This window comes from Lepisosteus oculatus, unplaced genomic scaffold (genome assembly GCF_040954835.1).
Source record: "Lepisosteus oculatus isolate fLepOcu1 unplaced genomic scaffold, fLepOcu1.hap2 HAP2_SCAFFOLD_63, whole genome shotgun sequence".
NCBI classification, from domain to species: domain Eukaryota; kingdom Metazoa; phylum Chordata; class Actinopteri; order Semionotiformes; family Lepisosteidae; genus Lepisosteus; species Lepisosteus oculatus.
In genome coordinates, this window is record NW_027168182.1 from 819,514 (window position 1) to 840,877 (window position 21,364).

The 21,364-nt window shown below is 50.4% G+C and overlaps 12 non-coding genes and 1 pseudogene across 12 annotated transcripts; 8 read left to right on the plus strand and 5 right to left on the minus strand.

Annotated features, from left to right (window-relative positions):
• The first annotated feature begins 911 nt into the window (after positions 1 to 911).
• On the plus strand, positions 912 to 1,092 carry LOC138232334 (U1 spliceosomal RNA; annotated as a pseudogene).
• A 636-nt stretch (positions 1,093 to 1,728) lies between these two features.
• On the minus strand, positions 1,729 to 1,847 carry LOC138232399 (5S ribosomal RNA). Its single transcript, XR_011187130.1, has one exon. It is a non-coding gene; the product is annotated as a 5S ribosomal RNA (ribosomal RNA).
• A 1,812-nt stretch (positions 1,848 to 3,659) lies between these two features.
• Positions 3,660 to 3,823, plus strand: LOC138232483 (U1 spliceosomal RNA). Its single transcript, XR_011187207.1, has one exon. It is a non-coding gene; the product is annotated as a U1 spliceosomal RNA (small nuclear RNA).
• A 636-nt stretch (positions 3,824 to 4,459) lies between these two features.
• LOC138232316 (5S ribosomal RNA) lies at positions 4,460 to 4,578 on the minus strand. The gene has a single exon (XR_011187051.1). It is a non-coding gene; the product is annotated as a 5S ribosomal RNA (ribosomal RNA).
• Positions 4,579 to 6,385: 1,807 nt separating this feature from the next.
• On the plus strand, positions 6,386 to 6,549 carry LOC138232495 (U1 spliceosomal RNA). The gene has a single exon (XR_011187219.1). It is a non-coding gene; the product is annotated as a U1 spliceosomal RNA (small nuclear RNA).
• Positions 6,550 to 7,185: 636 nt separating this feature from the next.
• Positions 7,186 to 7,304, minus strand: LOC138232473 (5S ribosomal RNA). The gene has a single exon (XR_011187201.1). It is a non-coding gene; the product is annotated as a 5S ribosomal RNA (ribosomal RNA).
• A 1,292-nt stretch (positions 7,305 to 8,596) lies between these two features.
• On the plus strand, positions 8,597 to 8,738 carry LOC138232378 (U4 spliceosomal RNA). Its single transcript, XR_011187110.1, has one exon. It is a non-coding gene; the product is annotated as a U4 spliceosomal RNA (small nuclear RNA).
• Positions 8,739 to 10,379: 1,641 nt separating this feature from the next.
• Positions 10,380 to 10,461, plus strand: trnas-gcu (transfer RNA serine (anticodon GCU)). Its single transcript has one exon. It is a non-coding gene; the product is annotated as a tRNA-Ser (tRNA).
• Positions 10,462 to 11,188: 727 nt separating this feature from the next.
• On the plus strand, positions 11,189 to 11,260 carry trnae-uuc (transfer RNA glutamic acid (anticodon UUC)). The gene has a single exon. It is a non-coding gene; the product is annotated as a tRNA-Glu (tRNA).
• A 377-nt stretch (positions 11,261 to 11,637) lies between these two features.
• On the plus strand, positions 11,638 to 11,709 carry trnag-ucc (transfer RNA glycine (anticodon UCC)). The gene has a single exon. It is a non-coding gene; the product is annotated as a tRNA-Gly (tRNA).
• Positions 11,710 to 12,561: 852 nt separating this feature from the next.
• LOC138232400 (U4 spliceosomal RNA) lies at positions 12,562 to 12,703 on the minus strand. Its single transcript, XR_011187131.1, has one exon. It is a non-coding gene; the product is annotated as a U4 spliceosomal RNA (small nuclear RNA).
• A 230-nt stretch (positions 12,704 to 12,933) lies between these two features.
• On the minus strand, positions 12,934 to 13,050 carry LOC138232429 (U5 spliceosomal RNA). Its single transcript, XR_011187158.1, has one exon. It is a non-coding gene; the product is annotated as a U5 spliceosomal RNA (small nuclear RNA).
• A 5,186-nt stretch (positions 13,051 to 18,236) lies between these two features.
• LOC138232327 (U1 spliceosomal RNA) lies at positions 18,237 to 18,406 on the plus strand. Its single transcript, XR_011187061.1, has one exon. It is a non-coding gene; the product is annotated as a U1 spliceosomal RNA (small nuclear RNA).
• The last annotated feature ends 2,958 nt before the right edge of the window (positions 18,407 to 21,364 follow it).

Below are 21,364 nucleotides of genomic sequence, written 5' to 3' on the forward strand. Positions count from 1 at the left end.
GAGTTTCCAGAGGCCTGGGCCAAAGACAGTCCCGCCCTGGAGTTCCACTCTACACCCTAAAGCCTGATGATCTGAGAAGAAGACAGGCTGAAGAGTGACCCCAACAACTTTCACTCTCTCTGAGACAAAGCAATAGTCAATTCTGGAGCTGCTATTCCTCCCTGACCATGTATATCCTGCTGTTGTGGGATATATACATCTATATGTGTCTGAGAGTTTAAAGTCTTGAACTAAGTTTTGCAGGGCCAGTGAGCTGGAATCCAATTTTATCGGAGAGCTAGACTGCCTGTCTGTGTGCTCTAAGATACAATTAAAATCCCCTCCCACTATCACGTCTGTGCTACTTAACAATAGGGGAGAGAGTGCCTTGAGTAGCTCCACCCTTCCTCCCACGTCAGTAGGACAATACACATTGATTAGCCGCAGGTTAACGGTCCCCCATTCCACATCCACACACAGCAACCTGCCATCTATGACCCTCTGAATACTTTTCAATTTGAAAGCCCATCCTTTGAAAAGAATGGCCACGCCAGAGGCTCTGTTGTTATTGTCCCCTGACCAAACAGAAGGCCCTTTATCCCACCTATCTTCAAAGCTTTTATACCTCTCTTGATAGGCTAAAGCACACTCCTGCAACATCAACACATCTCCCTCTCTCTGCTGGAGGTAATCAAAGACAGACTGGCATTTCACTCTGTCATTGATACCTCTGGTGTTAAGAGAAATTATGTTTAGAGCCATATTACATAAGAAAGTGGAACCAGTCTTTACAAAACACATTTCTCTTCGGTCTCACCTGTTACCTTCTTCTTTTTCTTCTTACCAATTTCCTGCCAGCCATCCTCTGAATGAGCCTTCATCAGGGTGGCAGCAGTAAAAGCGTTCACGGAGTCCATTTCAAGGAAGGGGGTAGAGGGAGGGGTGGAGGGGTTCCAGCTGTCCCCATCGCCATGCTCTCCTTCCTCCTCGCTCGGGGAGAAAACAGAGTCATTTTTGCACTCCGGCTGTGCTGACCCCTGTGAATTCCCCAAATGTGGGAATCTCGACTGCATAATTTCTGGTAGTGGGGGACTGGGTTCGCGCTCTCCCCTGATGTGCTTGGTCCAAAATCAGATACGGGAGGGTTAGGACACCACGAGCTGCGTGGCTGCGGAAGGATCCCGGTTCGACAGGAGTGGACGCCGCTGCTGGTTCTCGCTGGCTTTTAGTTAGGGGTCCGGAGAAGCATCTCAAGCTAGTTCCACTACTCCTTCCGGACGTTCATTCCCTTTTCAAAGTCAGTCGTTTTGCTGTAGTCTGCGTTCTTTAGGCTGATTATCGAGGTTAGCCTTTATTTGGTCATGGGGGGCCTCGGTACTGTATGCTGAGTCTAAAGACAGTTTCACCCGTTTTCTGATTGCTGGGTTCTGTACCAGTGCAGACATGTCAAACAGTGAATGGCTGTACCTCTATTGTATCCATGCTCAATGAATGAAATCGGTAACAAATGAATATATGTCTAGTTATACGAAAAACGAGTGGTTTATCGACTCATCTTCATTTGCAGATTTAGAGGCAGCTTCGATATTCGTTTTACAGACGGGTTTTTTTTTTTGAATATGGGTCACACACATGCCACAGCAACAAAACATCTCTAGAGATGAGGCTATAGATCACCTTTCCATCCTGCAGGTTTTCCTCCCAAAGCCTACGGCACCAACGGCGACCCCTGCTGGCCGGGAGAGCAAAAGCTTACAGCACCTGGTATTCCCAGGCAGTCTCCCATCCAAGTACTAACCAGGCCCGACGCTGCTTAGCTTCCGAGATCAGACGAGATCGGGCATGTTCAGGGTGGTGTGGCCGTAAGCGAAACCCCTTGCGCCTGACTCGCTACTTGAAGCTGTGTGTGGCGGGGGTTCCGTGCCCTCCGAGCGGGACTGAAGGATCGTTCGTGTGCAACTCTTTGGAAAGGAGCTGCTTTCCAAATCGCATTGCGTGCCTGGATGTTGGCGAATGCGCTCCCTTGTGTTGGCTCGTCCCGCACTGGAGGAGGACAAACAATCTGCACGAGGAGCACCAGGCAAGTCTTCACCAGACAAAAACCTCCAGTGCACAGCACTCTGGAAACATTTCGGGGCTTTCGCGTGTTTATTTCAGCACGTAAAGCGCACCGGTCCAACACGTCGGCCGGGCGCGCGGCGCCTCCGCCCTCTTGTGGCCTTGCGGCGTCAGAGCAAGAGGCTCCTTCTCGCTGCCCTTCCGCTGTGTTGCAGGGCCCCGAGAGGGAACCCGGAGCGCGCACTTTGTGGGGGGCGGGGGACCGCGTTCGCGCTCTGCCCCCGGTCTCTTGCGCGAGTACTAAATCTCACGGACAGGGGGGCCTCGTCATTGATTGTTACAGGTGAGACGGGGATTAGGAGGAGACCCCGACTGATGGGTAAAGGGGAGCACTAACACCAGATGGGTAAAGGGGAGCACTAACACTCTTTTTGAGAGACGCCCTGGGGTTTCCTAATGGCCAAGGAGGGTCGGGACCTCGGTTTGACGCCTCCCCCGAAGGACGGCGCCTGTTTGTGCAGCAGAGTGTCGCCATCAGGAGGCTGGGGCGTAAGAGAGCCACACAGCCCGCAGGGTGAGCACTCCCTACTGGTCCCAGTCACACCTCTTGCAGGAGCAGCAGCAACCGGAGCTTTTCCGGGGTGGAATCTCCCATCCGGGTGCCGGCCAGGCTCACACCTCCTGGGCTGCCCCGGGGGTGAGCCCAGTCGAGAGTCGCAGGGCCAGATCTAGTCACCGGGGAGAACCGATACAAGTGAAGGATTGCTCGGCTCTCGGCACTTGAAAAGACCGACAAATGTCTCGTTCCCGCCGGAGCTGAATGTACCCGCATGTGTGGTGTCGTCTTCTTCCCCCACCCCGCTGTGTTTGCTGTATTGTCTCTGAAGCCGGCCCCCCGGAGACGAGACGGGCTGTTCCTGTGCCCCAATTAACACTTTACAGGTGCCATTCCCCGGCATTGTGGCCATTGTCGGTGCTCACACGCGATAAGATAAGGCGGAGGAGAGCGGGGCATGCCCAGCGGCAGACATTCAAGGAGGGGGCAGTGCGAGGTGAGGTGAGGTGCGACACGCCGGAGCCCCGACGCAGCTAATGCGGAGCACTTGTTGGACTGGCATCGAAAGGACGTGTGCGCACGGAGCGAGCCTTCCCTGCGGCGGAGCGCGGGAACTTTCTCCCCCCCTCCCGCTGCAGGAGTTGTGTGCACTGCAGCGGTGCCGAGAGAAAAGCACAGAAGGCAGCAGGCTCTGGAGAGCAGGTAAGAGACGGAGCCTTGTGGGCAGGCGAGCAGGCCCGTTTTTTGGAAATTGCTGAAAAGGTTTGTTCGGTGTGTGGCAGGCGCACGTCGGGAGCTTGCGTGGCGATCTGCCGGTCTGGAGTTATGCAAATGAGGCCGAATTGCATCCCGGGACATGCTGCGAATGCGCAACGGCGACTGCAGATGTGTAGGAAACGGCGCGCTCGTTTCCTCGTTTTGCCCACACTTTTGAGTGTTAGTGTGGCGTGTGAGTGTGTGAAAGAGTGGGCCCAGCAGGAGGCGGTGGCGTGCGGGGCGAGGAGGTGGCCTAGGCTGCGCGATTTGTGCTGTGGGTGCGGGCCGCTTGCAGGGGCCTGTTTAACTCATACTTACCTGGCAGGGGAGATACCTTGATCAAGAAGGAGGTTCACCCAGGGCGAGGCTCGGCCATTGCACTCCGGCTGTGCTGACCCCTGCGAATTCCCCAAATGTGGGAATCTCGACTGCATAATTTCTGGTAGTGGGGGACTGCGTTCGCGCTCTCCCCTGATGTGCTTGGTCCAAAATCAGATACGGGAGGGTTAGGACACCACGAGCTGCGTGGCTGCGGAAGGATCCCGGTTCGACAGGAGTGGACGCCGCTGCTGGTTCTCGCTGGCTTTTAGTTAGGGGTCCGGAGAAGCATCTCAAGCTTGTTCCACTACTCCTTCCGGACGTTCATTCCCTTTTCAAAGTCAGTTGTTTTGCTGTAGTCTGCGTTCTTTAGGCTGATTATCGAGGTTAGCCTTTATTTGGTCATGGGGGGCCTCGGTACTGTATGCTGAGTCTAAAGATAGTTTCACCCGTTTCCTGATTGCTCGGTTCTGTACCAGTGCAGACATGTCAAACAGTGAATGGCTGTACCTCTATTGTATCCGTGCTCAATGAATGAAATCGGTAACAAATGAATATATGTCTAGTTATACGAAAAACGAGTGGTTTATCGACTCCTCTTCATTTGCAGATTTAGAGGCAGCTTCGATATTCGTTTTACAGACGGGTTTTTTTTTTTGAATATGGGTCACACACATGCCACAGCAACAAAACATCTCTAGAGATGAGGCTATAGATCACCTTTCCATCCTGCAGGTTTTCCTCCCAAAGCCTACGGCACCAACGGCGACCCCTGCTGGCCGGGAGAGCAAAAGCTTACAGCACCTGGTATTCCCAGGCAGTCTCCCATCCAAGTACTAACCAGGCCCGACACTGCTTAGCTTCCGAGATCAGACGAGATCGGGCGTGTTCAGGGTGGTGTGGCCGTAAGCGAAAGCCCAGGCGCCTGACTCGCTACTTGAAGCTGTGTGTGGCGGGGGTTCCGTGCCCCCCGAGCGGGACTGAAGGATCGTTCGTGTGCAACTCTTTGGAAAGGAGCTGCTTTCCAAATCGCATTGCGTGCCTGGATGTTGGCGAATGCGCTCCCTTGTGTTGGCTCGTCCCGCACTGGAGGAGGACAAACAATCTGCACGGAGGAGCACCAGGCAAGTCTTCACCAGACAAAAACCTCCAGTGCACAGCACTCTGGAAACATTTCGGGGCTTTCGCGTGTTTATTTCAGCACGTAAAGCGCACCGGTCCAACACGTCGGCCGGGCGCGCGGCGCCTCCGCCCTCTTGTGGCCTTGCGGCGTCAGAGCAAGAGGCTCCTTCTCGCTGCCCTTCCGCTGTGTTGCAGGGCCCCGAGAGGGAACCCGGAACGCGCACTTTGTGGGGGGCGGGGGACCGCGTTCGCGCTCTGCCCCCGGTCTCTTGCGCGAGTACTAAATCTCACGGACAGGGGGGCCTCGTCATTGATTGTTACAGGTGAGACGGGGATTAGGAGGAGACCCCGACTGATGGGTAAAGGGGAGCACTAACACCAGAGGGACACCCCCGGCGTCTCTTTTTGAGAGACGCCCTGGGGTTTCCTAATGGCCAAGGAGGGTCGGGACCTCGGTTTGACGCCTCCCCCGAAGGACGGCGCCTGTTTGTGCAGCAGAGTGTCGCCATCAGGAGGCTGGGGCGTAAGAGAGCCACACAGCCCGCAGGGTGAGCGCTCCCTACTGGTCCCAGTCACACCTCTTGCAGGAGCAGCAGCAACCGGAGCTTTTCCGGGGTGGAATCTCCCATCCGGGTGCCGGCCAGGCTCACACCTGCTGGGCTGCCCCGGGGGTGAGCCCAGTCGAGAGTCGCAGGGCCAGATCTAGTCACCGGGGAGAAACGATACAAGTGAAGGATTGCTCGGCTCTCGGCACTTGAAAAGACCGACAAATGTCTCGTTCCCGCCGGAGCTGAATGTACCCGCGTGTGTGGTGTCGTCTTCTTCCCCCGCCCCGCTGTGTTTGCTGTATTGTCTCTGAAGCCGGCCCCCCCGAGACGAGACGGGCTGTTCCTGTGCCCCAATTAACACTTTACAGGTGCCATTCCCCGGCATTGTGGCCATTGTCGGTGCTCACACGCGATAAGATAAGGCGGAGGAGAGCGGGGCATGCCCAGCGGCAGACATTCAAGGAGGGGGCAGTGCGAGGTGAGGTGAGGTGCGACACGCCGGAGCCCCGACGCAGCTAATGCGGAGCACTTGTTGGACTGGCATCGAAAGGATGTGTGCGCACGGAGCGAGCCTTCCCTGCGGCGGAGCGCGGGAACTTTCTCCCCCCCTCCCGCTGCAGGAGTTGTGTGCACTGCAGCGGTGCCGAGAGAAAAGCACAGAAGGCAGCAGGCTCTGGAGTGCAGGTAAGAGACGGAGCCTTGTGGGCAGGCGAGCAGGCCCGTTTTTTGGAAATTGCTGAAAAGGTTTGTGCGGTGTGTGGCAGGCGCACGTCGCGAGCTTGCGTGGCGATCTGCCGGTCTGGAGTTATGCAAATGAGGCCGAATTGCATCCCGGGACATGCTGCGAATGCGCAACGGCGACTGCAGATGTGTAGGAAACGGCGCGCTCGTTTTCTTGTTTTGCCCACACTTTTGAGTGTTAGTGTGGCGTGTGAGTGTGTGAAAGAGTGGGCCCAGCAGGAGGCGGTGGCGTGCGGGGCGAGGAGGTGGCCTAGGCTGCGCGTTTTGTGCTATGGGTGCGGGCCGCTTGCAGGGGCCTGTTTAACTCATACTTACCTGGCAGGGGAGATACCTTGATCAAGAAGGAGGTTCACCCAGGGCGAGGCTCGGCCATTGCACTCCGGCTGTGCTGACCCCTGCGAATTCCCAAAATGTGATAATCTCGACTGCATAATTTCTGGTAGTGGGGGACTGCGTTCGCGCTCTCCCCTGATGTGCTTGGTCCAAAATCAGATACGGGAGGGATAGGACACCACGAGCTGCGTGGCTGCGGAAGGATCCCGGTTCGACAGGAGTGGACGCCGCTGCTGGTTCTCGCTGGCTTTTAGTTAGGGGTCCGGAGAAGCATCTCAAGCTAGTTCCACTACTCCTTCCGGACATTCAATCCCTTTTCAAAGTCAGTCGTTTTGCTGTAGTCTGCGTTCTTTAGGCTGATTATCGAGGTTAGCCTTTATTTGGTCATGGGGGGCCTCGGTACTGTATGCTGAGTCTAAAGACAGTTTCACCCGTTTTCTGATTGCTGGGTTCTGTACCAGTGCAGACATGTCAAACAGTGAATGGCTGTACCTCTATTGTATCCGTGCTCAATGAATGAAATCGGTAACAAATGAATATATGTCTAGTTATACGAAAAACGAGTGGTTTATCGACTCATCTTCATTTGCAGATTTAGAGGCAGCTTCGATATTCGTTTTACAGACGGGTTTTTTTTTTTGAATATGGGTCACACACATGCCACAGCAACAAAACATCTCTAGAGATGAGGCTATAGATCACCTTTCCATCCTGCAGGTTTTCCTCACAAAGCCTACGGCACCAACGGCGACCCCTGCTGGCCGGGAGAGCAAACGCTTACAGCACCTGGTATTCCCAGGCAGTCTCCCATCCAAGTACTAACCAGGCCCGACGCTGCTTAGCTTCCAAGATCAGACGAGATCGGGCGTGTTCCGGGTGGTGTGGCTGTAAGCGAAAGCCCTGGCGCCTGACTCGCTACTTGAAGCTGTGTGTGGCGGGGGTTCCGTGCCCCCCGAGCGGGACTGAAGGATCGTTCGTGTGCAACTCTTTGGAAAGGAGCTGCTTTCCAAATCGCATTGCGTGCCTGGATGTTGGCGAATGCGCTCCCTTGTGTTGGCTCGTCCTGCACTGGAGGAGGACAAACAATCTGCACGGAGGAGCACCAGGCAAGTCTTCAGTGCACAGCACTCTGGAAACATTTCGGGGCTGTCGCGTGTTTATTTCAGCACGTAAAGCGCACCGGTCCAACACGTCGGCCGGGCGCGCGGCGCCTCCGCCCTCTTGCTGCCCCTGCAGCTGCTTCACTTTTCCCTTTAGTTGCCATCGATTTTTTTGTAGTGCTATACATATACGATTGAGGTATCTTAGAGTTCTCCTTCGAAGACCCAGCACTCTCTTTTCTTTTCCCAGTGTTACTCATATCGGACTTTTTAAACCTAAAAAAAAATCGTTTTTTTTTCTTTCAATTATAACTGAAGTTTAAACAACTAGTGTTAAGTCCTTATTTTTCTGTAGACAAAAAAAGCAAAAATTAACATTCAGGTCATGAAAAACTCAAAAAAACTCCCCAACCACTAAACTTTACCTCCCACCTGAGCGCCATCTTGAACGCCCCTACCACCAGAGAATGCTCACGATTTCGGAAGCTGTCTCCGGGACGTGCTGATTCCACACATCCTGAATAAATCATGATATTGTTAGTTGTTGTAGCTAGACGTTCAAATGAGTTTCATGGCCAGATGGACTGTTTCCTCCAGCGGTATAATATTGCAGTGAGACAGCACGATGCCTGCAAGACTATGTCACGCTAAACGCCACAGATTGTGTTTGTCCGTTCGTGTCAGTCGTCCCGCAGCCACGGGAAGTGGGACACAAACATGCCGCAATGCTTTCAAGACGTTAGGATTTGTTTGTGCAACATCCAAGAGGAGTACTTGTGGCTTGAATGTGAACTGTACGTGCCCGCCCCCTTTCCTCTGTAGTGCATGAGTTCCTCCCGGCATGCCCTTCGTCATTGTTCTGTCATCTTGTATTTAAAGGGTTGTATTTCTGCTGCTGAAAATAAGCAACGGTTTTCTCACGACGCCCTTTGTTCCCAACGGAGCCCTTGTCTGTCATGAAATTCTTCAAAACCTCAAGCTAGAAGAAGAAGAAGACGACAAATATGAAGCGTTACAGCAACGACATGCCATGAGACGATCGATAACGATTTCCATAGGATCCCCGCGGTTGCCTGGCAACCGTCAGCTTTGCGCAGTGGCAGTATCGTAGCCTGTGAGGTTTAGCCGAGGCGCGATTATTGCTAGTTGAAAACTTTTCCCAATACCCCGCTTCCACCGGTTTGCAATACAATCGGCGAAAGCAATTTTTGACAGTCTCGTCAGAGACTGAGCAAGGTGTTTAAAGACAGATTTTGTCATGGTAGAAAGAAACGAGCTTGTTACGTCTCAACAGAAACGCTCTTTAGCTCTTTCAGCGTTATGCAGAGAACAGCGTCTGTCGAGATCACTTTTGAGTCAGCGCGAAACGCCGTGTGCTGTCAGTTTGATTTCGGATTGCTCGTAGCGGCGCCCGGCTTTTGTCTGTCAAACGTTAGGTTGCGCTTCTTCATGCTGCATCGTCGGCATGAGTGGAGCTTTTTAAACGTCTGTACTTACTGCGCCCCATAAGAAATCGTTTGTCCCCGTTCAAAAGAGATTGTGCGATGTCCTGCAGCGTTCGCAAAGCAAACCTTTGACAGTTTGAAAAGAGTGTTTCGGCTCGGGAAACATCATGACCAGTGTCCTGCATGTTTTCTGTGTATAGCTGTCTTTTAAAGCATACAGAATTCATTCGAAATCATTGATTTCTCCAATTAACAAGGGTCCCTCTTTTAACCTGCGAGAAGCATTCTTTCAATGTAACAGATTTACTCCGGGGAAAGGATTCAGAGTCCGGAGTGCGGACTGATGGCGCACAGAGGGTCCATATACTGTGGATCCCTCAGTGATCTTCCGCGTATTCAAACCGCCAGCGTGTGACTCCCCTGTCCCCGTGACCTCATTGCTCTGCTCTGTCCTCTGTGCAGCCGAGCCCGACTCACGGTTTAAGTGAAAAAAAATATGCCCTCAACGTGAGATTTACTCTGGAGCGAGGATAGATGTTACCTTTTTATCATTGAACAGGATGTATGTGATGTGGCGACTAGGTTCAATTTTGTATCCTCTTTAAAAGATAAAGGACTGGGGTGAGCGTGATTTACCAACCTTTCAGCAAAGTACCCGACGTGCGCACCGTTTAAGCTGCCTAGACTCGGCCATTTAACTCTTCTCCATTAGCAGGGTTAAGGTTAAAGAAAAAAAAACATTGCTGACTTCTTTTTTTTTTTGCCAGCCGCTAGCGCTGATTAGCAAGGTTTGTATTTCATGTTTTGCAAGTTGCATCCATTTTAAGAAAAAAAAGTCGCGTTAAAGACAGGAAATGAATACTTGCATTTAATTAAGTCTAGCCGTAGGCGGTTGTCCATAATGACCAGTTCTGTTCGAGAAGACGGAACAAAAAAGGCACCACTGGGATTCAGACCCAGGGTCTCCTGTTTACTAGACAAGTGCTTTAACCAACTAAGCCACGGCGCCCTGGGAGCACTGTCCTTTTGCAGCCACTTGGACACACCACTCAGACACATCTGCATTGCAAGACTATGTCACCACTCAGACACATCCGCATTGCAACTTGCTCCGCCTGCTCGCCACCACAAGTTGCCACCTTTACATACAATAGCAACATCGACACCAAGAGAAAGGATGACAAATGGCTTTTATCTGGAACTTTTCATGTCCAAGGAGCTCAATGTGCTTTCTGTGTACAACAGGGCCACTGAACTGCACACTGGCCACTGAACCACAGCAGTGGCTTGCTGGCTTGACATCTCTCAAGGAAAATGTTGAAATCGCATGTGGAACAGGAAAATGACCCTCGAGTACGAGGGAAAAAAAAGAAAAAGATCATCTGGAGCGCGCCAACCCATGTCCGGACAGCCCAGTGTCGTTGACGAGGTGGCCGAGTGGTTAAGGCGATGGACTGCTAATCCATTGTGCTCTGCACGCATGGGTTCGAATCCCATCCTTGTCGTGCTCCATGTCTGACACGTGTGCCTGTTCGGCGTTGGCCCTCCTGTCGTTTGCTCAGGTTCTAGAGCCTTACATTTTCTAGCGGTGGCTGAACATGGTATAGTAGGCTAACGTCGGTATCGAGCAGTAACAGTAACGGTATTTACGTGCCGCTGCTGCCAAGTGGCTCTGGGTTGAGACTGCGTTTTCACTTACTCGCAACGCAAACGGAGAAAGCGATTTTTGACAGTCTCTTGAGAGACTGCACTAGGTGTTTAGGGATAGACTTTGTCAGTTCCCCCTGGGATGGTGGCCTCTCAAATAGTTTGTGATTCCTCTAGACGTTTATACAGTAGAAGCCTGCTTCGTGGCTTAAATCCAAGCTAAGGAAACGAGTTAGAGGTCTGATGCAGAACTGCGAATTCAATGAAGGGGAACACTACAGTACATTGCACTGTATGTGTGAGGAAAGCTGCCCCCTTCAGTCCCTTGTCGACCGAACAGAGGACTGTAAAGGATACCGCCAAGAAACTTAAGGTTGCTGGTTGGAATCCAGCTCCAAAGAAGCCCCTTTGGGTGTTATGTCATCAAAAAGTAAGAACAGCGAATCTCCCTTTGATCAAAAGCGCAACAGAGCTGTTTTCCGTGGAGCAGGTTTCAGACCCGTAGACCTGTTTTATTTGTAGGGCAGGGCGCATTCCCAAACGCGAATCTCCTGTTTTAGAAATGCTTTGGGCGGGGTTGTGTGCTCCCATATGGTCTAGCGGTTAGGATTCCTGGCTTTCACCCAGGCGGCCCGGGTCCGACTCCCGGTATGAGAACGTGTCAATTTTGCCTCCTGCTTTCCAAAAGATCAGCACCGTGTACGACGGAGCCGCATTAAAACTACTCGAACGTGCAAAACGTGCGAGAAGAGGGGGCGCTTGTTTCCAGCCGAAACTTCTCGCGTGTGAGACAAGCTGACCATCGCTGCAGGAGGTGGGAGGGTTACTCTGGTAGACAGGGCTGACCTTCGGCAATAGGATTTATACTCTCCAAGATGATATTTGCACTTTCTGGAGAGGCGATTTTCTCCACTTCAGTAGCCCGATTTCGTCGATTGCGTGGAGAGGGCTGTAGAATGTGGCGCCGCCTTTCCTGCTCCGTCCATGACAGGCGTGCTGGACTCTGGTGGTGTCCTGCAGGCTCCTGTGGGCCTGCGTTGGTGGTATAGTGGTGAGCATAGCTGCCTTCCAAGCAGTTGACCCGGGTTTGATTCCTGGCCAACGCAGTGGCGTATGTTTTCAAATGCTGTCATGAGCCTTGGATTGTGACTAGCAAAGCGAAGCCTTTTGAAAGAGATAAAGCACTGCAAAACGGAATTGAAGGAATTGAGAATCTTACAGGGGATTCTGAGCGGTGTCTGCATACACGCAATCCTATACGGGTGCTGAAAGCTTGAGCTACTCTCAATGTCATGCTGCCTTTCCTCGGAGTAAATCTGTTACATTGAAAGAATGCTTCTCGCAGGTTCAAAAAGGGACCCTTGTTAATTGGAGAAATCAATGATTTCGAATGAATTCTGTATGCGTTAAAAGACAGCTATACACAGAAAACATGCAGGACACTGCTCATGATGTTTCCCGAGCCGAAACACAGTGCGTTTTTCCAAGCCATTTGACAAAGCCCGCCCACTGAAAACTGCAGCAGATTGTGTAAAGACGTTCAACTTTGTAACTACTGCACGCACAGGAAGCAGAATAAATTCCTCTTTTCAAACTGTCAAAGGTTTGCTTTGCGAACGCTGCAGGACATCGCACAATCTCTTTTGAATGGGGACAAACGATTTCTTATAGGGCGCAGTAAGTACAGACGTTTAAAAAGCTCCACTCATGCCGACGATGCAGCATGAAGAAGCGCAACCTAACGTTTGACAGACAAAAGCCGGGCGCCGCTACGAGCAATATGAAATCATACTGACAGCACACGGCGTTTCGCGCTGACTCAAAAGTGATCTCGACAGACGCTGTTCTCTGCATAACGCTGAAAGAGCTAAAGAGCGTTTCTGTTGAGACGTAACAAGCTTGTTTCTTTCTACCATGATGTTACCATGACAAAATCTGTCTTTAAACACCTCGCTCAGTCTCTGACGAGACTGTCAAAAATTGCTTTCGCCGATTGTATTGCAAACCGGCGGAAGCGGGGTATTGGGAAACGTTTTCAACTAGCAATAACCGCGCCTCGGCTAAACCTCACAGGCTACAATACTGCCACTGCGCAAAGCTGACGGTTGCCAGGCAACCGCGGGGATCCTATGGAAATCGTTATCAATCGTCTCATGGCATGTCGTTGCTGTAACGCTTCATATTTGTGGCCGGACACTTCCCGCCTCCCAAAGGAAAGAGCGCCAATCAGACAGGCGGAGACCGAGGACTTGCAGAGCAGACGGCCACAGTCGCCGTAATAAGAGCGATTGTGAGCGGTTTTGTTTTCTCTCTTTGACCAGCCCAGCTGCGCCCCACCCGAAGGCAGGGAAGCACAAAAATTGTATGGAACTCATTCATGCTCCTCTCCATGGAAATCTTTAGTAAAAGGCAAAAGATTTGTACGAGATGAAGAGAAACCAGAGTGCGTGGCTGGACAGCTGCAGGAGCCCAGGCCGCCTTCAAGGCCTCTGCCCTGCCGGTCGTGGTTGGCAATGCACCTGGCCTTACAAACGAGCCAGTGGGGCCCGTTCAGCTCTGGGCTCATTGCCTGCGGCTCTCGGCTTACCTGGCAGGGGAGATACCTTGATCAGCCTGTAGTTAGAGTAGTTGGATTGTTTTCTTGTTTTGTGGAAGCAGTGTTTGTTTTGCAGTTTGAGATGGCAACCCTTGGATCCCGCAAGAATGCTGTACGTTTTGAGCTTTTGGATGACCTCTTCATTGATCGTATGCAGTTCAGCAGAAAAGTGTTACAGAAGGAACTTGGCTTTGAACCTCGGCACTTGGATTTCATCTTCGCTCTCCCAGGTCAGAAAGCATTTGAGGTTGTTTTTGCTACCTATTCTCTGTTTGAACAATGTGTGGATGTGTTTGAGGCAAAAAGAGGGAAAGTTTCTGCCCTTGAGAAGATCAACTTGCAGCCTCTGACACAGAGAGAGAGGAAAACGGTGCATGTTGTTATGTTCTCGGAACTGGCAAAGACGGAGGACATTCACACCTGGCTTAAGCAGTACTGCACCGTCCACCATGGAACTGAGATTAGAGATGTTGACGGTATAAAAACAGGAGCAAGGAAATTCGAGGTTCGCTTGCTACCGGACAATGTAAATGGAGGCTTAAGGCACCTGCCCTCTACAATCCGGCTGGGCGCCTGCGATGGCTATGTTTTTTATGTGGGACAACCAAAGGTGTGTCGGCGCTGTGGTGCTGTGGGACACCTGGCATCGTCCTGCACTGTGAAATGCTGCAAGACCTGTGGCAAACAGGGACATTTAGCCTCTGACTGTTCAATGCTGCCAAAGTGCAATTTATGTGGCTCGGAAGGACACGTTTTTAAGAACTGCCCTCACGCCTACGCCAATAAACTCAAAATGAGAAAGGATGAGGCAGTGCTTGTTTCAGCTAAACCGGCCCGAAAAGCCAAAGCAAACAACAAGTCAAACAAAGAACCCTTGTTGGACAAAGAGTCTCAGCCTCCAGCCAGGATCAGTCCTGCTGTGGCTCCGGGGCCGGTGGAAGAGAAATCCACTACGCTCCCACAACCGGAGACTGCACCAGACAAGCACGAGGGTTTGAAAACCCCAGAGAACAGCGAGGACCCCTCCTCGGAACGAGGGCCAGTGTGGGGCCCCCCGGTGGAGCGGGTCCAGCGAGGATACCAAGGATTCAGCGGAGCTGCTTTTCTCAGACTCTGCAAGTGCTACAGATGCCCTTCTCTCCTCTATCCAGTCCATCACGGAGGATCTGCAACAGCTGGTGGGTGAGGGGGAAGAGGAGACTGGTGCATCGGCTGCACCCCTTTCCCTTGACTTGACTTGAGGAAAAGGACTTGAGGAAAAGGAAAAATGACTCTGTTTTCTCCCCGAGCGAGGAGGAAGGAGAGCATGGCGATGGGGACAGCTGGAACCCCTCCACCCCTCCTTCTACCCCCTTCCTTGAAATGGACTCCGTGAACGCTTTTACTGCTGCCACCCTGATGAAGGCTCATTCAGAGGATGGCTGGCAGGAAATTGGTAAGAAGAAAAAGAAAAAGAAGAAGGTAACAGGTGAGACCGAAGAGAAATGTGTTTTGTAAAGACTGGTTCCACTTTCTTATGTAATATGGCTCTAAACATAATTTCTCTTAACACCAGAGGTATCAATGACAGAGTTAAATGCCAGTCTGTCTTTGATTACCTCCAGCAGAGAGAGGGAGATGTGTTGATGTTGCAGGAGTGTGCTTTAGCCTATCAAGAGAGGTATAAAAGCTTTGAAGATAGGTGGGATAAAGGGCCTTCTGTTTGGTCAGGGGACAATAACAACACAGCCTCTGGCGTGGCAATTCTTTTCAAAGGATGGGCTTTCAAATTGAAAAGTATTCAGAGGGTCATAGATGGCAGGTTGCTGTGTGTGGATGTGGAATGGGGGACCGTTAACCTGCGGCTAATCAATGTGTATTGTCCTACTGACGTGGGAGGAAGGGTGGAGCTACTCAAGGCACTCTCCCCCCTATTGTTATGTAGCACAGACGTGATAGTGGGAGGGGATTTTAATTGTATCTTAGAGCACACAGACAGGCAGTCTAGCTCTCCGATAAAATTGGATTCCAGCTCACTGGCCCTGCAAAACTTAGTTCAAGATTTTAAACTCTCAGACACATATAGATGTATATATCCCACAACAACAGGATATACATGGTCAGGGAGGAATAGCAGCTCCAGAATTGACTATTGCTTTGTCTCAGAGAGAGTGAAAGTTGTTGGGGTCACTCTTCAGCCTGTCTTCTTCTCAGATCATCAGGCTTTAGGGTGTAGAGTGGAACTCCAGGGCGGGACTGTCTTTGGCCCAGGCCTCTGGAAACTCAACACAAAGCTGCTAGAGAACGAGGGGGTAGTATCCCGCTACAAGGAGAAACTATCACAGTGGCTGTCCTTGCAGTGTCTGTACGGGTCAGTAGGAGAGTGGTGGGAGGAGGTGAAGATGAGGACAAAGGCCTTTTTCATGGCTGAGGGAAGGAAGGCTGCTGCCAGACGGAGAGGAGTGCTAGCCAGGAAACAGAGGCAGCTGCAGCGTCTCTACACGATGCTGCACAGTGGCTTCGATGTGCTCGAGGATATCACCCTTTTAAAAAAGGACATCCGGAGCATAGCCGAAGAAAATAGTCGAGGAGTGCTGTTAAGAAGCAGAGTGCAGTTCTTGGAAGAAAATAAGAAGTGTACTCGCTTCTTTTTCAGGAAAGTGGTAGGCTCCAATCTGTCATGGAAAGTGTAGTTGATGAGGAGGGACGAGAGAGAACAGAGCCGAGTGCTATCCTCTCCTGCACCGAGGCCTTCTACTCAAGACTGTACAGCTCTACAGAGTTAAAGGATGAAGAAATTCATTTTTTTACCTCAAAGCTACAAAATGTTTTGAGTGAAGAAGATAGGGAATTACTTGAGAGGGATTTGACAGTAGAAGAGCTGAGACAGGCTATGGAGAGCTTACAGAAGGGGAAAACTCCGGGTGCTGACGGGCTCCCTAAAGAATTTTATTGCACCTTTTGGGATCTGCTTCAGGATCCGCTACTGCTCCTATTCGAGGAAAGCTATAAGACAGAATTGCTGCCTGACTCCTTAAGAGAAGGCACTATCTCTCTCTTGTTTAAGAAAGGAGCAAAGAATGACATAAAGAACTGGAGACCCCTCAGCCTCTTAGGCGTGGACACTAAGATCCTGCGCCTACAAAATGTAGTGGCCTCACTGGTAGGGAAAGAACAGACTTGTAGGATAGCAGGACGCCTGATGAGCGACAACCTGGCCTTGTTGAGGGATGTCTGTCTGTACTCGGAGGATCGCTCCCTCCCTCTGTGCATTTTAGGTGTAGACCTAGAAAAGGCCTTTGACCTCCTAAACCGGCTGTACTTAACATCGGTACTTGAGCACATGAAGTTTGGCCCCATCATGAGAAAGTGGATTAACCTGCTGTACACAGGTAGCAACAGCAGAGTAATGGTTAATGGCAATAGATCACGCCCCTTTGAAGTCTGTTCAGGGGTGAGGCAGGGCTGCCCATTATCCCCCTTGTTATTCGTTTTGGCTATGGAGCCCTTAGCCTGTGCCTTGCGCCAGGATCAGGCCATTAATGGGATACCACTGCCTGGAAGTGGGGGAGGAGAGGTAAAGATATCTCTATACATGGATGACATCACCCTGCTCCTCTCTGAAAATGCCTCAATTAGCAGAGCTCTGCAGTGCTGTGATCGGTTCTCTTTGGCTTCCTCTGCAAAAATTAACACATCTAAGAGTGAGATTTTTTATCAGAACTGGAGGGAGCCAAAAGAAGGACATGATCTCAGGCTGCAAGAGAAGAGAATTAAGGTCCTGGGGGTGTATTTTGGAGAAGAGATGGGAACAGTAAATTGGCAGAACAAATTGCCAATCTTAAACAAAAAACTGATGCAATGGAAGGACCGAGACCTCACCATGACAGGGAAGGTGCTGGTCATCAAAGCCGAGCTCTTGCCTGTCTTGAATTTTCTGGCTTCTACCTTCCCAATCCCTCACCGTGTTGCGGCGGTGCTGAGGAGATTGATGTTTCAATTTCTATGGGGTGGGAAGCAGGAAAGACTCAGAAGGGAAATAATGTACAGGCCGCTACCCTCAGGGGGAAAGTCTGTCCCAGATATTGCTACAAAACTGCTGTGCATTTTCCTGGCCTCTGTGCTGAGAGGCTTTGCAACAGCACCTGCAGCGCGTACCTGGACTTATTTTTCCAGGCTCTGGGTAGGTAGGGAGGTGTTCAGAGTGTGGGGTGTCAGACCCAAGCTGGACGTCCCACTCTCTGACACATGCCCTGCAATTTATGGGACAGTTAAAAGTTTTCTAAGATCTCACCCAATTGGCCATATTCCCCTCCGAGATGTCAGCGTCCAAAAACTGGAAGATTTCGTTGCACCCCAGAACAATAGGCAGACCCCTGTGGGCATTTTAACATCAGCCCAAACAAGGAAGGTGTGGAAACACACATCCTCTAAGTTTCTGTGCAACATTCACAGAGATTTAGCCTGGAGTGTCGTCCACCAGTGCTTACCGGTACGAACTTTCTTGTACCGTAGGGGCCTCACCCCCAGCCCTCGCTGCGTTAGGGTGGGCTGTGGCGAGGAGGAGACTGTATCCCATCTCCTGTGGTCCTGCTTTTTTGCTAAGGCCTTCTGGGCACAGTTTGAAGATTGGTTGCAGGTTCTCTCGCCCCAATTTACCCTGACCGCTGCTTTCGTCATATACGGCATCTCTCCTGTCAAACTTCCTCCTGACGTGTTTGACAGGATCTGGGCCGTGGTGAACAGTGGGAAAGGTGCCCTGTGGAGAGTGAGGAACATGGGGCTGTTCAAAGGCATCGAGATCCCAGTCAAGGCAGCAGGTAGCCTGGCCCTGTTCATCACCCGAGAGAACTATTACCTCAGAGATCTGTGGAGAGAAGGGAGGGAGGAAGCAGAAAATCTGTGGGAAATAGTTTAAGTAAAGAATGTGATTTGCTCCAGAAAAAAAGAAAATTGTTGCTATGTAACTGTTACCGTGTCAAAATGTAATGAGATGTGATCATATATACTGTTTTAAGTATGTATATCAATGTAAAGCTTTCTGATTTGTGATGTCCTGTATTTTTTTGTGAAAAGAAAATAAAGTTCTTAAAAATCGAAATCGGTTCACCCAGGGCGAGGCTCGGCCATTGCACTCCGGCTGTGCTGACCCCTGCGAATTCCCCAAATGTGGGAATCTCGACTGCATAATTTCTGGTAGTTGGGGACTGCGTTCGCGCTCTCCCCTGATGTGCTTGGTCCAAAATCAGATACGGGAGGGTTAGGACACCACGAACTGCGTGGCTGCGGAAGGATCCCGGTTCGAAAGGAGTCGACGCCGCTGCTGGTTCTCGGTGGCTTTTAGTTAGGGGTCCGGAGAAGCATCTCAAGCTTGTTCCACTACTCCTTCCGGACGTTCATTCCCTTTTCAAAGTCAGTCGTTTTGCTGTAGTCTGCGTTCTTTAGGCTGATTATCGAGGTTAGCCTTTATTTGGTCATGGGGGGCCTCGGTACTGTATGCTGAGTCTAAAGACAGTTTCACCCGTTTTCTGATTGCTAGGTTCTGTAGGTTCTATACCAGACATGTCAAACAGTGAATTGCTGTACCTCTATTGTATCCGTGCTCAATGAATGAAATCAGTAACAAATGAATATATGTCTAGTTATACGAAAAACAAGTGGTTTATCGACTCATCTTCAGTTGCAGATTTAGAGGCAGCTTCGATATTCGTTTTACAGACGGGTTTTTTTTCTTTGAATATGGGTCACACACATGCCACAGCAACAAAACATCTCTAGAGATGAGGCTATAGATCACCTTTCCATCCTGCAGGATTTCCTCCCAAAGCTTACGGCACCAACGTATGCTATTGCAGACACCAACGACTTTATTTCTTGACTAATTACAACTGAGTGTCGCATGAGCAGTTACATAAACTTGTCTGGTATATTTGAACACAAATGCCGTTCTTCAATTAAAACTAACAGTACACTGTCAGGGACATTCAGTTCTATACAAACAAGAGACAGAAAAGAGAATATTTCTACCGTTCATGTGGACTACGTGTTGATTTACTGATCGGAATAATTAAAAAGTTCGGGCTCATAGCCGATGCAGTGCGTGCTAATTAGAACAGCAACGCTGAGCTCTCAGCACGGTCCTGAGCCCAGGTGTTTTTCTAAAGCTGTCAGGTGCAGTTCATTTACATGAAGGAAATCTCTTACTGGGTACGATTACAATGCATTAAGTAGCACAGACTACTTAGGGGAGTAGCCCGATGCGTTTAAAAACAACCCGAGCCAGGCAAGAGTTGAACTTACAATCTCCTGATCCGTAGTCAAACGCGTTATCCATTGCGCCACTGGCCGTCGTGTGACACTGCAGGACTGCAACCCGGTGAGCTCAGCACTGCAACTAGTAAACTATTACCCCCGGTCCATTCTTTTCCAAAAGTGAGAAACACCTGTTTTCTACATTTTGTCTGTTTTAAAACCATATCTCTTTAAACTAAACCAAGAGTTTGTCTTTTGCACTGATATTCTGATTCATTTCGATTTCAAAGAAAAAAAAACCTACCTTCCAAAGCATCATAAAATTGTCCCTTCTTCCAGACTCTACTTCTCTCTTGTAGTAGTACAGCAGACCTTTCCAGGTGAGCAGATCACAGAGTCCGAAATGAGCTTCCTCCATCAAGCAAAGTACCTGAACATGACTCTGTCTTCATAAAAGCGCCCCTGTAATAAAGAAATTAAATCCGAAATCAAGAGGGCAGTTGCCTACTGAAATACAAGAAGTCATTAATTTTAACCTAGCAACAAATTAAAGGCTGCATCTATACAAGTACGATTCTAGAAATGCTCACCAGATTACGTTTTAAGAAGGAACTGCGCCTCAGGTTCCGCCGAGATCTTAACTCGGATGGCAGGATTCAGAGTCCAGAGTGTGGACTGATGGCGCACGGAGGGTCCATATACTGTGGATCCCTCAGTGATCTTCCGCGTATTCAAACCGCCAGCGTGTGACTCCCCTGTCCCCGTGACCTCATTGCTCTGCTCTCTCCTCTGTGCAGCCGAGCCCGATTCACGGTAAAGTTAAAAAAAAAAGATGCCCTCAACGTGAGATTGACTCTGGAGCGAGGATAGATGTTACCTTTTTATCATTGAACAGGATGTATGTGATGTGGCGACTAGGTTCAATTTTGTATCCTCTTTAAAAGATTAAGGACTGGGGTGAGCGTGATTTACCACCCTTTCAGCTAAGAACCCGACTTGCACACCGTTTAAGCTGCATAGACTCGGTCGATTAACTCGTCTCCGTTAGCAGGGTTAAGGTTAAAGAAAAAAAACATTGCTGACTTCTTTTTTTTTTGCCAGCCGCTAGCGCTGATTAGCAAGGTTTGTATTTCATGTTTTGCAAGTTGCATCCATTTTAAGAAAAACAAGTCGTTCACGACAGGAAATGAATGCTTGCATTTAATTAAGTCTAGCCGTAGGCAGTTGTCCATAATGACCAGTTCTGTTCGAGAAGACAGAACAAAAAAGGCACCGCTGGGAATCGGAGCCAGGGTCGCCTGTTTACTAGACAGGCGCCTTAAGCAACTAAGCCACGGCGTCCCGGGAGGGCTGTCCTTTTGCAGCCACTTGGACACACCATTTAGACACATCTGCATTCGGTGTGTGCTCCGCCTGCTCGCTGAGCAAGTTGCCACCTTTACATACAATAGCAACATCAACACCAAGAGAAAGGGTGACAAATGGCTTTTATCTGGAACTTTTCATGTCCAAGGAGCTCAATGTGCTTTCTGTGTACAACAGGGCCACTGAACTCCACACTGGCCACTGAACCACAGCAGTGGCTTGCTGGCTTGACATCTCCCAAGGAAAATGTTGAAATCGCATGTGGAACAGGAAAATGACCCTCGAGTATGAGGGAAAAAAAAGAAAAAGATCATCTGGAGTGCGCCAACCCATGTCTGGACAGCCCAGTGTCGTCGACGAGGTGGCCGAGTGGTTAAGGCAATGGACTGCTAATCCATTGTGCTCTTCACGCATGGGTTCGAATCCCATCCTCGTTGCGCTCCATGTCTGACACGTGTGCCTGTTCGGCGTTGGCCCTTCTGTCGTTTGCTCTGGTTCTAGAGCCGTACATTTTCTAGCGGTGGCTGAACATGGTATAGTAGGCTAACGTCGGTATCGAGCAGTAACAG